Raw genomic sequence first — 268 nt, forward strand, 5'->3', positions numbered from 1 at the left:
AAAAGAGGGTAGGCCTATTTAATTTTGACTCATTCACAAACAAAATAATTTACTTGTAGATGACTTTTTAAACATCTCTAAATACTAAATAAATAAAAGCTAATCTTGTTGTTTCAAAACTTTAATTTATGCAGTATCTTCTGAGTGCCATAAATAAAATTGCAGTCCTTTGATCAGGTAAACAACCGCAGCTGCATTTACGTGACCTACATATCCCATTCCACGCGCGGTAAATTTAAATGGCGTCCTTTCTTGTGTTGTGGCTGAA

Source organism: Monopterus albus, unplaced genomic scaffold (assembly GCF_001952655.1).
Source record: "Monopterus albus unplaced genomic scaffold, M_albus_1.0 scaffold69.1, whole genome shotgun sequence".
NCBI lineage: Eukaryota > Metazoa > Chordata > Actinopteri > Synbranchiformes > Synbranchidae > Monopterus > Monopterus albus.